We start from the raw sequence: 15797 nt of genomic DNA, 5'->3' as shown, positions 1-15797 counted from the left end.
AGGAACGGAAATTAACGACTTGCAAGACCCAGTTGAAATTTAAGGAGAAATTGGACGGTGAGGGGTGAAATAGATTCTTAATTTTACTTGGGGCTACCAAAGGGAGCTTATCAAGGACTTCATTAGGGGAAATAATATGACTCTATCAATTCTCCGGGCGAAATGTTTTTTGTTGTTTTTTTATGCTGATCCGCTTCAAAATTTTTGGCCATTTACTCACCTCGATTAAAATTTTAGAACCAAGGGAACAAATTCTTAAGCAGAAAAAAAAAAGAAAAAAAACTTTACAAATCTTTGTTTTATTAACCAATAAAAATATCAATTAAAACAGAAATTAGTTCAAACAACTTTTTCTAAAAACGAAGTTTTTTAAAGAAAAATAAATAGCTAAATAACCAGACACGAGTAGAAATTATATAATAATTCGAAAACTTAAAACGAAAGAAATCATTATCAATTAATAAATGAAATCCACGAAGAACATAAATTACAATGAATAATCAATTCAGCCTTAAAATGAACAGAAATTGCCACAAACAGGAGTAGGGTTATTTTCATCTAACTAAGCCTTATAAAACCCAGAGCGGCATAAAATTGCTCAGACTTCCAGGAAAGAATATCATTATAGTAAATAATCCATCTACTTTCACTATTTCTTTTCAGTAGCTTCGTTATTATGATGATTTTCTTTTTTGTTGTTGTCGATGTTTTGACAAGTAAACAGCACACTGGTCAAAATACACATCGTTTTCAATGAAATACAAATGACATTCAAGCTATTTGGAGGTACTGAGAGGGAGAAAACAAGACTGCTGGCACCACTTTTATTTGTAATCTTTGATTATCCCAGTTATATAATTTTGTTGTTGTTGATGCTATGAAAAATTTAAACTGAAAATTAAAATTGTTTTCAGTAAAGCACAAATGACGCTCTGGCTTAAAGGGCGTTAGCTCTACTACTCCTGTTTATAGTAATTTATGTTCGTTATTCGTTTGACTTGATTAATTTTCTTATAATTGATTATAGAAAAAAAGAATAAATTCTTCAAAAGTTTTGACTTTTGTAACTTTAAGAAATCAAAAATTAATTAAGATTTTAAGGAATAAATATCAGCATGTGTATCTTAAACTGACAATGCACATTTTTTTCTATAAATTCATTTGAATTTTTTCAGTAAAGTACAAATTATATTCTGGCTTTTAGAAGCATGGGGTTTAGAACCCTGTTCATATGAATTTCTGCTCGTTTTGAGTTTGACTCTGTTATTTATTTTAATTTCTGTTTGTTTTTGATTTAATTTATTTATTGATAAAGATTTGTGAAAGTTGTAAGCTCGGTAGATTATTTGATTCTATTTTTGTTCATTTTGTGTTTTGTTTGACAACAAATCCACAACTACGTCTGTTAAAGGTTTTGCACAAGTTTTCAGGGAGGCACCTGAAATCAAGAAACACATCCAAAAAAAGTCGTTCTTAATAAAGATTAAACAAAAAAAACAAGTTTTTTAAACTGAAAGTAAGGACCAACATTAAAACTTAAAACGAACAGAAATTATTCCGTATATGAAAGGGACTGTCCCATCCTCAACGCCTCGCTCTTTACGCTAGAGCTTTTTATTGTTTTAAAAAATAAAGTTGTGAGACATAGTCAAACTTTTGCGTAAAGAGCGAGGCGCTGAGGAGGGGACAGCCCCTTTCGTATATAGAATAATTTCTGTTCGTTTTAAGTTTTAATAACACTCTTTCCTTTCGTAATAACAAACTTATTGTTTTTAAATTTAATTTCTTATCGTTTTTTAGGTGTTGCAAATTTAGTTTCTGTTCGTCGTTGGCTTACTTATTCATTTAAAATGTAAAAAATAATTGCATAACATATTCTATCTTATTTTTATAAATTGATGTCTTTAAATTTGGTTATGACGTAATTTGCAAATTAACTTACGTAACCCTAGTCAATACCTTGCTCTTTAAGCTAAAGTTCGAATTTTGTTCCAATTCTTTAAAAATGACCCCTTAATCACAAAGGCCGTTAATTAGAATAAATAGCTCTTATGAAAGTACTAAAAAATCTTTGGCTTAAAGAGCGAGGCATTGACTAGAAGGTGAACCCTATCATATAGCTAATATTTTTTGTTCGTCTTAAGTTTTGATGTTACTCCTTACTTTCAGTTGAAAAACTTATTTTTTATATTTAATTTCTGATTTTTGTTTTAAATAATGATGGGAAATCCGGCACCCCCTTCATAGTCATGTCCCGTCCCCCATGAAAACTTCCTTCGTGAAAAGCATATAACCCCCGACCCACACCCACCCCCCACTACCAGAAAAAATTCCCCCTGAAAACGTCGGTATACTTCCCAATAACCAATACTATATGTTAACATTGGGTAAAGTTCATAACTTTCAGCCCTCCCCCTGGGGGCTTCGTGGGATTAAGTCATCCTAAAAGACATAGTTATAATATTTTCGACCACGCTGAACAAAATGGCTATCTCAAAATTTTGATCCGGTGACTTTGGGAAAAAATGAACGTGGGAGGGGGCCTAGTTGCCCTCCATTTTTTGGTCACTTAAAAAGGACACTAGAACTTTAAATTTCCATTCTAATGAACCCTCCTACAATATTCTAGGACCACTGGGTCGATACGATCAACCCTGGAAAAAAAAAATAAACACGCATCCGTGATCTTTCTTCTGGCAAAAAATAGAAAATTCCACATTTTTGCAGGTAGAAGCTTAAAACTACGACAGTGGGTTTCTCTGATGTGCTTAATATGATAATGTGATTTTCAATATTACTCTATAGCATCTAGGGGATGTTTCTCCCCTTTTTCGAAAATCAGCCAAATGTTCTCAGGCGCGTCACTTTTGATAGGTAAGATTAAACGTGATGAAACTTGTATATTTGAATTCAGAATTAAAATCTGATTCTTTTGATGTATCTATTGGTATCAAAATTCCGTTTTTTAGAGTTTCGGTTACCATTGAGCCGGGTCACTCCTTACTTACAGTTCGTTACCGCGAACTGTTTGATACTTCGGAAACCTATCATAGCCCCATTTACAGTGTCCTGACTTATTCTAACTTTACATGTTTTTCACTTTACTTTTTCTTTGTAATATTCATGTGGGGGGGGGGCAAAAATCCAATTTTCCTCGCTGCAAAATCGATACAACCAAATTTTTGGACCTGAGCTTGTTGTCTACTTACCCTGAAAGTTTCGAACCGACCAGAGAAAAACAATGCTCAGCCAATTCTGGAGTGTCGTAAATCAACATGACCCAATTGTTTTCCTACTATTTTCTCCTCATAGGTCCGTTCTGCCCAGTATACTTGCCCAGTAGCCTGTAAACGGATTGACGACAAAACAAACTTCAGTATAGTCAAACAGTCAATACAGCCCTTTTTTATTATTATTTTTAAACATTCTATGTCATAATTGAACTGCCCTTGGCCATGTTTACAAACCCTGTAAGTTTGAAGCCATTCGGAAAAGAAAATTATTATTTCTTGTATTGTCTTTCGTCAAGAATTCAAGAGACCAATTTTTAGGGTTTGCCTTCATTCGCATAACCAAGGGGACATCCTTGCTTTAGACATCCATGCCTTTTAATTTGAAGCCAATCAGAGAAAAACAATTTCAACTGTCACATTTCGATACAATCAAAATTCATAATATGTCGGCTTCATTAAGATCAACCTGGTCCTGTCAGCACGCCCTGTAAGTTTGAAGCCCGATAGAGACGAAACATGTTTCGGGCCCATTTATGGAGCCCCGTTGGTCCAGGGACTTACGGATAAAAGTTTTATGCTTTTCATAATAGAATTGTGGGTCCTTTCTTCAGCCGAACCGAAACGGTCTACCCCAAGCCGATCCCAGGGCATTACAAATACGATATTCTGATAGCCTGGGTACGCCTAATGTCTTTTGATTTGCCTTTTGATCCATTCAAACGGTTCCTCTTCCGACCTTCTAGGACCACTAGTTTGATACGATCACCCCTGGGAAGGAAAAAAAAAACAAATGAACACGCATCCGTGATCTTTCTTCTGGCACAAAAATATAAAATTCCACATTTTTTCAGATGGGAACTTGAAACCTCTACAGTAGGGTTCTCTGATACACTGAATCTGATGGTACGATTTTCAATTAGATTCCTTGACGTTCCGGGGGTGTTTCTCCCTGTTTTCAAAAATCAAGCCAATTTTTTCAGGCTTGTTGCTTTTGATGGTAACACTAAACTTAGTGAATCTTATATGTTTGGAATCAGCACAATAAACCAATTCTTCGATGTATCTATTGATATCAAAATTCTGTTTTTTAAAGTTTCAGTTACTATTGAGAAGTATTCAATTGGAAATTGAAAGTGCTAGTGCCCTTTTTAATAGTCAAAAGCGATTGGAGGGTAACTAACCCCACTCTTACGCCCACCATTTCCCCAAACTCATGCAATAAAATTTTGATACATCCATTTTGTTCAACGGAGTTGAAAGATTTGGAAATTAGGTCTTTGAGGATGATAACCCCCCCCAACCCTCGGGGCAAGGGTTGTAAGTTATGCACTTGGGGCATTTTAGGCGTATTTATTTATTTATCTGGTATACCATACATAACATAAAATACAAAACATAACATAACAAAAAACGTATACCCCCAACAGAGAGCAAAGCTCGTAAAATTGAAAAAAAAAAAAAAAAAAAAAAAAAAAAAAAAAAAACATAAGAAAACAAACGCTGGACAAGTGAGGCACGGAATTCTATCCCAACATGGGTAACAAATATAAAAAAAAAAAATAATAATAATAATAAAAAAAATTTCTATTCCACCATCACAGGTCAATACATAATTTTAAAATTTTCTTCCTTAGAACTGATATTTGCCGAAATGATGCCTCAATTTGAATTCTATCTTTCAGCCTATATTTATTTGAAATAAATGGTATTTGGTATCTAATTGAAAATCTAGATCTTTCACAATTAACAAAGGAAATTCGATATGTTCCAGAACACCTAAGAGCCGAAGGAGGGGGCAGAATCAACAGAGATTTTTCATAAAAATAACTACTAGGATCTTGTATTTTAAAATGCCATATTGATATATTAAGTTCTCTTACATGTTTCAGATCTAATAAATTCAAGAAAAGAAATAATGTTTCATTTTCCGATGCATCTCTAAGTTTTGATGGACGATGTAAAAAATTTCCAAGTATTCTCACTGCTTTGTTTTGAAGGATCTGTAGGGGTTTTATATGCGTCCAAAAAGTATTTAAATAAATAATTGTGCAATAATTTAAATAAGGAGCAATCAAAGAATGATAAATTATTTTTAAAATTGAAAATGGAGAAACACGTTGCAAACGATACATAGACCCAATATTTTGCGAAAGTTTCACCCTTAAATGATCAATATGAGTTTGAAATGACAAAAGGGGATCAATAAAAACTCCTAAATAACGATACGATTGAACTCTACGCATTTTATGCTCACCAACTTGAAGCTCCTGACATGAAATTTTTTTACTAGCACGTTTTGAATGACCAAAAACCATAAATTCAGTCTTCTCAAAATTCGGTACTAAATAATTAGAAACAAACCATCGATTAACTGAACTAACAGTGTTAAACAAATTTTGAATCAATGTAGATGAATCCTTCGCTTTAACATAAACAGCTGTGTCACCTGAAAATAAAATTGCAAGACCATTATTTCCCTGCATACATCGTGGAAGATAATTAATATACATCAAAAATAAAAGCGGATCTAATACCGATCCTTGTGGGACACCAATATCATCAAGATCATTTAAACTAGACATATGTCCATCAACATCTACCACGATTTTACGTCCATAAAGGTATGATCTTATTATTTCTAGTCCTTTCCCTCTTATACCGGAATTTTCCATTTTATCAAAAAGAATTTCATGGTTTAAAGTATCAAATGCTTTTTTAACATCATAAAAAACAGTAGATACATGATAATTACTATCTAAGCAGTTATTTATTACTAATACAAGAGCTGCAACTGCTTGTTCCGTCGAATGGCCTGCCCTAAATCCAAACTGATATTTGGAAAAAAAAATTATTTTATCTAGATAATTAGTAATCCTTCCTTTAAAAATTTTTTCCAATACTTTAGACAACGGTGATAAAATTGCAATAGGACGATAATTATTTGTGTCAGATTTATCTCCTTTTTTATGCAATGGTATTACACGTGCAATTTTCCATCTTTTAGGAAATGTACCTGAGAAAATACATAAATTTAAAATATGAAGCAATGGTTCAAAAATTACACCTGCAATATTTTTCAGCAAATTAGTTGAAAATTCATCATATCTCAATGAATTACCATTTTTTAAATTCTTAATGACCTTTTGAAATTCTGCAAAAGTAACCGGGGCCATAAATATGCTCGTATCTTCAGTGGGCGGTAGATATTTTTTATGCGACCTTGGGGAAGAAAGGTCAACTTCTCCTGAAACAACAGATGATCCAATACTAGCAAAATATTCACTAAACTTCTTAGCAACAGCTTGTGGTCCTCTAAATTCTTTACCATTAATATCAAATAACACTTCAGGGTGTAACAACTTTTTATTTCTTCCAATTTTATCATTAGTCAAACTCCAAGTTTTTCTAGGGGAATCTGAATTTCGAAAAGACTTTTCATAATAAAGTCTTTCACTTACTCTAAGGATCCTTACCAGCATATTCTTATAATTTTTAAAACGCGTGATATTTATTTCCGTGGGATATTTTATTCTAATTTTATATAAACGATTTTTCTCATTAATAGATCTCAAAAGTGATTCATTTATCCAAGGTTTTTTTGGGGTAAGTTTCTTTCCTCTCGGGCTCTTATATGGGCAAAAGAGATCAAGCTTTTCATTCATAATATAATAAAATTTATCTAATGATTGGTTCGGATCCTTCTCATCAATTACAGGACTCCAATCAACATCACCAAGCCCTTCTTTTAACCTTAACACATTTTTATGTGAAAAATCTCTACGCTTGGTTTGATTTTTTTATTATGCGGAAAATTTATAAGAAAATCAGACATAATTATACAGTGGTCAGATGAATCATCAGGAATAACAAATGTATTAACAGCACTATAAGGTGAAAAAATATTATCAATAAGTGAAAATGATGTATCAGCTATTCTAGAGGGCACAAAATATACGGGGTTTAGTCCATAAGATAGTGGGCCCTCCAAAAACTGCAAAATATTTCTATCTATTCTATTCTGATCTGCAGATAGGAGTTTCATTAAATCAATATTAAAATCACCCATAACTAAATAGGGAGTATTAAGGCTAGCTAATTTATCCAACATACTTTCAAAATAATTTTTAAATTCTATCTGGCTGGATGACGGAGTACGGTAAATAACTGCAATTAAAAACTTCCGATTATTTGGAAAAGAGCATTCAACTACACAAGATTCAAAAATCATTTCAATATTCATTGGCAAAAAATCAATCCTTATACGTGCTGGTATGCAATTTTTAATTAAAACACCTAGACCCCCTTGTTTTTGTCTTTTCCGACCGATGTGAAAAAATTGGTAATCTTTTACATGTATATTTTAAATTGAAAAATCATCTAAAAAAGTTTCACATAGGCCTAAAATATCTGTATCTGAATCCGACAAAAAAGTTTAAATCACATCCTGCGCAGTCCTCCAACCCCGGCAAGTCCAAAACGACATCCTACTTGTATTTACATTTTTCCTTACCAGCTCATTCATAAATATATATTGATTTTTTGGGATATCAAAATTACTAGAAGTATCTTCATCATCACCAGCTACAATAGTTTGAAAAATTGACTGAAATGAAAGAGAATTCGTAGAAACTTCAAAAAGGCCTCATCCGATTGGAAATTGAAAGGGCTAATGCCCTTTTTTAAAAGCAGAAAATGATTGGAGGGTAACAAACCCCCCTCTCACTCCCACCATTTCCCCAAACACATCCAATCAAAATTTTGAGATGACCATTTTTTTCAACGTATTTGAAAGTTAAAGAAATTAGGTCTTTAAGGATGACACCCCCCCCACAGCCCCCCGGGTAAGGGTTGTAAATTATACCCTGGGGGCATATAAGGTTTTTACAGAAAGCGGTGTTGTAGAAACTACAAAAAGTGTACATTCAATTGGAAATTGAGATAGCTAGTGCTCTTTTTAATCGTCGAAAGTGATTGGAGGGCAACAATCCCCCCTCTTACGCCCACCATTTGTCCAAACACATCCAATCAAATTTTTGAGATAACCATTTTGTTCAACGTAGTTTGGGGGCATATAAGGTTTTTATAGATAGCATTGTCGTAAAAACTTCAAAAAGGGATCATTCGATTGGATATTGAAAGGGCTAGAGCCCTTTTTAATAGTCGAAAGTGATTAGAGGGCAATTAACCAATTCTCACGCCCACCATTTTCCCGAACATATTCAATCAAAATTTTGAGATAACCATTTTGTTCAACGTAGTTTACAGGTCCACAAATTATGTCTTTGAGTATGATAAACCCCCCACAGCCCCTAGGGCAAAGGTTGTAAGTTATGGCCTTGGGGCATATAAGGTTTTTTATAGAATGCGTTGTCATAGAAACTTCAAAAAGGGCTAATTCAATTGGGAATTGCGATGGCTAGTACCCTTATTAATAGTCAAAACCGATTGGAGGGCAAATGCCCCCCCCTCCCCACGCCCATCATTTCCCCAAACACTTCCGATTAACATTTTGATATAGCCATTTTGTTGAACGTAGTTGAAGGGTCCGTAAACTATGTTTTTGAGTATGACACACACCCCCACAGCCCTCAGGGCTAAGATTGTAAGTTATGCCCTGGGGGCATTTAATATTTTTATATGATATAATGTTTTTTTTCCTGACCATAGAGCCTTACTTCTACCATAGAGCCTTATTCTATGTTGATGTGTTTTTGTCATAAATTTATTGGTTGAATAAATTGATTGATTGATTGATTATACAAAGCGTTGTCGTAAAAACTTCATAAAGGGGTCATTGGATTGGAAATTGCGAGGGTCATTTTCATTTTTAATAGTAGAAAGTAATCGGAGGGAGAATCACCCCCGCCCCATCAGTTTCCCAAACATTTCCGATCAACATTTTGATATGGTTATGTTGTTCAACGTAGTTGAAAGGTCTGGAAATTATGTCTTTTAAGATGACAACCCTCCCCCAATAGCCCTTAAGACAAGGGTCCTAAGCTATGCCCTTGGGGCATATAAGGTTTTCATAGAAAGTTTTGTCGTAGAAGCTTCAAAAAGGGCTCATTTGATTCGAAATTGAGAGGATTAGTTCCTTTTTGATTAGTTAAAAACGATCAGAGGGCAAATAACCCCCCCTCCCCCCTGCCCATCATTTCCCCAAACACGTACAATCAAAATTTTGAGATAGCCATTTTGTTCAGCATATCAGAAAGGTCTGGAAATTATGTTTTTGAGAATAAAAAATCTCCCCAGCCCTCACGGCAAAAGTGATAAGTTATGCCCTGGGAACATAAGTTAGGCCTATATAAGTTATGCCCTGGGAACATAAGTTAGGCCTATATAAGTTATGCCCTGGGAAGGTTTTTATAGAAAGCGTGGTCATATAAACTTCGGAGGGGCTCATTGGATTGGTAATCAGACGATCTAGTGCTCTGTTTAATAGTCAAAAGTGATTGGAGGGCAGCTACCCCCCCCCCCCACACACACACACACACACGTCGTATTGTCCCGACATGCATCTAATAGAAATTTTGAAACAGGCATTATATTCAAAATAGTCTAAATATCACATAACAAGACTTTTAGGGTTGAAACAAACCCCAGAGATTAGGAGCAAGGATTGCCCAGGGGGTATTTAAGGTTTTTGTGGAAGGGATGGTTGTTTAACTTTATAAAAGGCTCAGTCTTTCTCCCTCAAAAACACTATGTCAATATAAAATGAAACCAAATTACTTAAAAGCACTTTTTCCAAATGAGTTTTTCAGAAAAAGTAAAGAACTGCATTAAACCAAAAATGAACAAAAATAGAATCAAATAATCTACCAAGCATACAACTACCACAAATCAGTATCAAAAAATTAATTAAACCCAAAACAAACAGAAATTAAAATAAATAACAGAGTCAATCTCAAAACGAGCAGAAATTAATATGAGTAGGGTTCTAAACCCCATGTTTTTTAAAAGCCAAAATATAATTTTTACTCTACTGAAAAATTTTTTTTTAAAGTTTTCACTTTTGTAACTTTAAGAAATCAAAAATTAAATAAGATTTTAACAAATAAATATCAGCATATGTATATTAAACTGACAATGCAGATTTTTTTCAGTAAATTCAATTGAATTTTTTCAGTAAAGTACAAATTATATTCTGGCTTTTAGAAAGCATAAGGTTATAATCCTACTCAGATTAATTTAAGCTCGTTTTGAGTTTGACACTGTTATTTATTTTAATTTCTGTTCGTTTTGTGTTTGACTCTATTATTTATTTTAATTTCTGTTTGTCTTGGGTTTCATTTATTTATTGATACTGATTTGTGGTAGTTGTACGCTTGGTAGATTATTTGATTCTATTTTTGTTCATTTTTGTTTTAATGCAGTTCTTTACTTTTTTTTGAAAAACTTATTTTGTGGAAATAGTTTTTTTAATTAATACAAACAAGATCAGTCAAGGGAGAATCTTGATCTTTATGTGGAACCGATGCAGCTGAAAATAAGAAGCAAACGCTAAACCTATATAATTATAAAGGAATCAAAGAAAGATTCCACCGAGATGTCCACCAAGGAAGTGTCATCTCTTCCTGCTGTAAAGACCCTCAGTGAAGAAAAAGAAACTTCTGCAGCTGAACAAGATGTTGGTTGCAAAGAATAAAAATCTTTTGAATATTTCGTCTAAGGCAAAACAAGGGCACAGTCGCCCGTGTGAAAAAGGCAGTTGCCAGAAAGATGACAACTGCATGTGTTATAGTGATCACCCAACTGCATCGGCTCATAGCAAGAGATAACCATTAAAATGAGCTAAGAAGACCCCCCCCCCAAAAAAAAAAATAAAAATAAATAAATAAACTAAAAAAAAAAAGTCTGTTAATATTTTTGTTGATGCATTTACTGAAGGTAAAGAAGTTGTTACTCAGAAACTCAACTATATCTGCGGAATTCGAGATGGGACTTTTCTAAGAAGTGGAGCAACATCAAAAGCTTATGTGCCTCACCTAAGAAGAGAAACCGGAAACAACTCATTGCAAACAAAAACTTAAGAAAATACAGAAAAACCCAAGATACAGTTGAAACGATCGTCAGATCAAAGAAAGGAAACTTTATTCACTAAAATAGGATATAAAATTCAAAATTCAAAAAGGAAATTAATTAATTATTTTTTTTACTTATTTAAGTAATCGAATATTTAGATTCTTATCTGCAAATTTTATCTTGCCACAAAAACTTTCTTTTTAATTATTCCCCTTCAAAAAACTCAAAATTATGACTTAAATTATAACAAAATTATGACTTTAATTTCGGGCTTTACTCCTCTCACTTCAAACTCTAATAGGGAATGTAAAAAAATATCCCTGTAATATTGGTGACGGAGCTTTTTACCTTCATTTTCGTTTTCTACAACCTAAACAACCCAATAACAGACATCCCTTTCTGTATATTACCAAGATATAAAATTTAGCTTTTTTGCCCCTTCCTCCGTACTTTAAGGGCAAATTTTACCCGTTTTGGCTCGGGGTAGCGATGCTGATTTTGGACGTGTTAATAAGCGAATTTTTCTCTATCGAATGGTATGAAAATCATTTCAGTTGCAATTTGTTCAAGGTCTAATCGTATTTTGACTGTTCTATAAATCATAGACTCTTTCAATTTTTCTTTCTGAAGATAGATCTCTAAAATTGCCTTTACTTTGACGAGTCAATTCATAAGAGCAAATAATACAAAACAAATTAACAATTTTCAATCTTAGTACAGTTTCAGACAAGAATCAGCATAGGAAATGTCATAATAGATTTAGATTACCTTGAAAGTAATCCAAACTGAGAACACTAAAGACACATTAATCCACTGTACAAAGTATATTTGAGTATATAAACCTCAGAAAATGACATTTTCACATTTACCACTAAGTCTTTGAAAAGCATTGAAAATTAAATATGGATATACTGGTAGGTATCGGAGAATGCGCATCAATTGGTCTCCTGGTAACTCCAAAACGCAGAATTTAATTCTTAGCTTAGCTGGTTGGAACGAACTGCAATACAAATTAAACGTTTTTTTTTTCAGTTATAAGTACAAAGGAGAGTAAAAATGAAATCTGATTCTTTAAATTTGTTATTTGGAAACCACAGTTTATATAATTAGAACTAATTTGTGGTGGAATTATATAAACTGTGGTGGAAACTTACGACCCATATATGGCTTAAAAATTAGAAAAGCCAAAAAATTAGGGAATCAATTTTCAATGAAAATAAACATAAGTAGTTACGCAGTTTTGCTAGTAGCGGGTGCCAAATTTAAAAAAAAAACGCGGAAAAAATCATCGAAAATTATCAAAAAAAATATGGAACCAAAGAAGGTGCAAATTGGTGCTTCAGGCCAAAGAAGGTGCTTCAGAAGGTGCAAATTGTTGATTGCTGTAGCAACAGACAACCACTTCCAATAATTTCTATACCTAAAAAGCAGCTCAAAAACGGGCAAGATAAATTGGTGAGGAGCACGGTCTAGGCAAGAGCAAGCACTTGTCAACCTTCTCTCTTTTATAGACTTTATATTTCCACTTCTACAGTAAAGACTTAAATATATATCAAATCCAACAAAAGCCTTTTCTTTGAAGAAAAATTCTGATCCATGCTTCCTCAAAAGGACTAATGTTGACCTTGCTCTAATACCTCCAGGAGTTTTAGTCTATGACACTGTACAGTAAATTGTTAAAGGCTCTAAAAAGGGTATCTAGAGGTATTGGTAGTTTTCCAGATTCAGTTTCATCCCAAACACCCTCTGTAGGCTACATGATTCAAGAGAGTTATGCAATGTTGAACTAAGCCTAGGCTATCCAAAGATCTTTTAAAACAGCGGTCGCCAACCTGTGGTCCATGAAAATGTTTAGGTTGTCCACGAAGAAAAGGGAACTATTAAACAATGTCTATTTTTTGAATGTCATGAACATAGAAAAAAATTGAAGGAAACGTTAAAAATTTTCAAGTTACGTTTAACATTATAAAGCTCTATTGCAACTGAAAAAGGCTAAAAAAAATCGCTGCTGTACATTCTTGAATCAACATGCATGTAAGGATGCATTTAACGATTTCTACTGCTGTAAATCTCTACTGCTGTAAATCAGCATATATCTATGACTGGATGCACTTCCTTTTGTATGAGCAAATTTCTGCAAAAAAGTTTCATTCTATTTCAATTCTTAATCCAGTCTCCAATATTAGTTTAGTTCCTATGAGACCTATACGTTCGTGATTTTCTGCAGCCCGGCATAAGCTTCTTGAGCCCTTGAAAGTAAACTAATACTTATGTGAGCAAGTGTTCTCAAAGTTGAAACATACGAAGTATACAGCTATCAATTTGAAAATTATTTAATTAATGGACTTTCCTGAAACTATTGAGTGAGAAAAGGCAAGTGAATATTTTGCGCTTATTTGGAAAAAATAAAGATATAGTGATAAAAATAGCAATAATATTCGGCTGATCAGGGAATTAGACCTCCCAGAGCATCCACAGTCCTTGTCAGACAACATTACAAAGAACATTCAAAAAGGAGGCAAAAAGAAAAATGAAAAATATCAATTCTATTCCAAAAGGAGCGCCTTAGCTCCGCCTTCGAGTTCAACTGAGATAACCTTTGCAATCGCCTCGATTGACCAAAACAAAACTAGTTGACATTAGCATTCGCTTTGATTCAGACCAAATTAAATAATGAGTGATAGGGAGTTAGTGATTGGATTGTTGGACAATTTAGTCGATGAAGATTACGATCATGAGAGGCGTGGCAGGCAATATAAAGCTCATTCGCGTCGCAGAATACTCTCAAGTGAGAGTGATAGCGATCAAACAAATGACTCTCGGAGCCCAGAGTTTCAAACTCGTGCTTGATATGGTTCTCGGAGCCCTGAGATTAGTCCTAGGAACGAAAAATCTTGCTCTCAGAGCCCCACAAAAATCCATGACACAAAGCGGAAGGCTTCTCCGGAAAAGCACAAAGGTAAAAGATTAAAAGAAGACACGGCAAATGACGCTCGATTCAAAAAGATTTCTGAAGAACGTTCTGGTGCCAAAGAGGGTCCCAAGATCCATAAGAAACTTGCCAAAGTTGCAAATAGAACTTTTTCTCAGCCTTTGGAAATAGTGAAGCTAAAAGAGTTATTTGAGCACCACCCTAGGCCTGCGAATACCGAAAAAATTGTTCCTCCAAAGGTGAATAGTGAAATTTGGGCTATTCTATCATCAAAGGCTAAACAGAGGGATGCTAAGGCACTTCAAGTGCAGCGGACAATTGCTCACTCAACATTTTGTGTTTTAGAGGCAGCAAATGCGATTCTTGAACTAGAAAATGAGAATATTAAAGAAAAGGTTGTCAAAAACCTTACAGATGCAGTTCACATGCTTGGCCTCACCAATTACGATCTAAGTTTAAAAAGACGTCATGCGATGAAATTCGAATTGAGCCCAGACCCCACTGTAGCATCAGCTTTATGTGCTCCTGAAGTCAAAGTCACGGAGAATCTTTTTGGCAAAGATATTGCCAAAACAACATATAAAGCTAAATCCGTGGCGGATTCTAAAAAATCCTTTGGAAAACCAAAAAAACGTGCAAGGGGGGGCCTACCGTTCTCGTTGATGGCAGAGCAAGGCCCCCCGTCCAAATTATCGCAGAATGCAGGGTCAGGACCGTCAAGAGAGGTCCAAATTCCAGAAATTCCAAAATTTCCAGAAAAGGGATCGCAAATAGCTGGTATGTACTATTTATCATACCACGCCCTTGATTTTTATGATTTTGTTGTTAATTTCAATAGGCAGTCACAACATTTGGCTGATAACTTTAAAGCTGGGAGAATTAGTAAGTACATCTCAAAATGGCAGTCAATAACCAGTGATTTGAATATTTTGAATATTGTAGCCTCAGGCTATAAGATTGAATTTGAGAAAACACCACTAAAAGCTTTGAAAACAAAAAACAAAAGTTTTACGTTTGAAGAAATAGAGGCTATAAGAAAAGAAGTTGATAATTTATTGCATAAAGGTGTTATTGTTAAAGTACCCGACTTCAGAATAAAGGAAATACGTTGTATTTCTCCCGTTTTTACAGTCCCAAAGAAAGATGGGTCTACCCGGTTTATTCTTAATGTTAAAAATTTAAATGAAAACATTAAATATTACCATTTTAAAATGGAAAGTGTTCATTCTGCGGTTCTTTTGATGACAAAAAATTGTTATATGGCCTCTATTGACCTAGTCGATTTTTATTATTCATGCCCGGTTGATTTTGATGATAAAATTTGGCTTTTTTTTAAAGTTTACCATTGTTATGCCTTCACATCAATGCCGAATGGATTATCATCTGCCCCAAGGATTCTTACGAAACTTATGAAACCTGTTATCTCTCTGCTTCAAAGAAAAGGTATTTTGTCAGTTAAGTACTTAGACGAGTCTCTCCTTCTGGGAACGTCATATTTAGAGTGTCAAAATAATGTCTATGAAACAGTGAAATTACTGTCAGAACTGTGGTTTGTGATCCCCCCGGGACAGTCAGTCCTCATTCCAAGCCAACAAATAGAATTT

General features: G+C 34.1%; 1 protein-coding gene across 5 annotated transcripts in view; it reads right to left on the bottom strand.

Moving 5' to 3' along the window:
* LOC148946124 (sodium-driven chloride bicarbonate exchanger-like) overlaps positions 1 to 15797 on the bottom strand; it is a 184890-nt gene that overhangs the window by 146985 nt on the left and 22108 nt on the right. The window contains exon 1 of one of the 5 annotated variants that reach the window (XM_089098137.1): positions 12030 to 12143. The exons of the other annotated variants lie outside the window; for them this stretch is intronic. The gene's annotated coding sequence lies outside the window, so the exon portion shown is untranslated. Of the gene's footprint in view, positions 1 to 12029; positions 12144 to 15797 lie in introns of those variants that run through there. 5 annotated transcript variants of the gene reach the window in all.

This window comes from Artemia sp. Qi Xiang Cuo, chromosome 12, assembly GCF_049724085.1.
Source record: "Artemia sp. Qi Xiang Cuo chromosome 12, ASM4972408v1, whole genome shotgun sequence".
Lineage (NCBI taxonomy): Eukaryota > Metazoa > Arthropoda > Branchiopoda > Anostraca > Artemiidae > Artemia > Artemia sp. Qi Xiang Cuo.
This window is presented reverse-complemented; position numbering and strand designations above follow the sequence as displayed.